Genomic DNA, 1,592 nt, shown 5'->3' on the forward strand with positions numbered 1-1,592 from the left:
TTTAAAGGAACCGTTTGCAAACTGTTCATTGGCATCGGGTATCATCCTTAACTCTTTGACGTAGCAGCGGACACATAATATGTCAGATCAGTATCATACCAAAAGCAATGTTTTGGCACATATTATGAACCATCAAACACACATCAGAAACACACAATTGTATAAGAGTGTAGATCTACACGCTGTAGTCTGCCTTTGTAAAGTTTAAGAAAAGGACAACAGAACTGAACAATCTGTTTGAATTACGGAGTCACGCTCTTTTAAAGTGCTTCTAAACAGCACGTGTTCAATGAGTTAACAGAATAAAATAAGAAACTCGCGTGTCGGTATCGAATTGTGCCTCACTGATACCCGAACCCTTCGATCACAAGGCGCACCTGGCCCAATAGTGTTCACATGATCTACAAGAGAACAATGGAATCGCCCGATGCAGGGGAGTGCAGCAGTCCCTTGCCCTCACAATCGATCCGTCAAGCATGGTCAGTTCCTGATTCCAGAATGCCTGTTCTATAACTCCGCCGAGCGAAGGAGATCAGTCTAGTGCCAGGCACACAAAGGTGAGGTAGACAGCGCCAGGAATTTCGACATGGCGTGAAAGGAGCAAGGGCACAGTAACAACTATTTCGTTTTTTTATTCCAAGTGACTCGTTTTCTGAAATGACAAGAGAGTCCATTTTTCGTGGGAAGTAAAAGTGAAAAATGTTTCAATAAACTGTGAAAAGAAGAGGATACTCTTTTTTTTAGTTGTGTTTTGTTTTGTTTTTTGCTTTTTTCAACTTGCTTGTGCTACAAAGAAAGCAAAAACGCTATTGAAACGTGTTTATTTTGCAAACTTCTCATCTATTCCAACGTCTACCTCATATCTGTGAGATTTTCGAGACGGAATTGTGTGTGTATATATATATAAAAGAGCACTCGTTCTTCAATTTCGCCAAAGGAACACGAAAACAGCAGAGGATTCCCTGGATTTTTTGGGAGGAGGATTAAATAATAGATGTATAACAGCCGAGGAGTTGGATCTTCAAGCCTTGTGGAAAATCCCCTGTGTTCTCCCTACAGCAGGCCTGTGAGGGTCAGAGAGAGTACGACGTATTGATTGATTGATCGATTTCTTCAGGACATCAAAGCATCCAGAGAGCCAGCCGATGACTTTAATTGCCCACTGACCGCTTCTAATCCTTTTGTGACAAAATTCACACATTTTCGCTCTCGTCTTCTTTCCTTCCCGGCAGTGTGAGCCCTCGTCTCTCCTAGACGTTTGGGCCTCCACACAGTCTCGTCTATGGCAGCGAAATCTTCGCCTTGTTTTCTCATCCACATCGTCGTTGTCGTCTGTCTTCTCTCACACTTTGCTGAAGGTGAGGATTGTCTTGGATTATATTCCTTTTTATTTTGTTTTGGTAACAGACAGCAACAATAAATAAATGAAACTTCTTTTGCTTATGATAGTAGTAAAAATGACAAATTCGATAGCAAAAGTAAAGATAATAGCTATATTATCATCCATATCTTTCTATATTTTTAGTAGTGATAGTGGTGGTAGTAGTAGCTCTAATAGTAGTTGTAGTAGTAGTAGTAGTAGTAGTAGTAGG

The 1,592-nt window shown here is 40.7% G+C and overlaps 1 long non-coding RNA gene across 1 annotated transcript in view; it reads left to right on the plus strand.

Moving 5' to 3' along the window:
• Positions 1-519: 519 nt before the first annotated feature.
• The window catches only part of LOC118478667, an 11,932-nt gene continuing 10,859 nt past the window's right edge, over positions 520-1,592 (plus strand). Inside the window, exon 1 of the long non-coding RNA XR_004859216.1 lies at positions 520-1,358. This is a non-coding gene — a long non-coding RNA (uncharacterized LOC118478667). The remainder of the gene's footprint in view (positions 1,359-1,592) is intronic.

Source organism: Aplysia californica, unplaced genomic scaffold (genome assembly GCF_000002075.1).
Source record: "Aplysia californica isolate F4 #8 unplaced genomic scaffold, AplCal3.0 scaffold00802, whole genome shotgun sequence".
Taxonomy (NCBI): Eukaryota; Metazoa; Mollusca; class Gastropoda; order Aplysiida; family Aplysiidae; genus Aplysia; species Aplysia californica.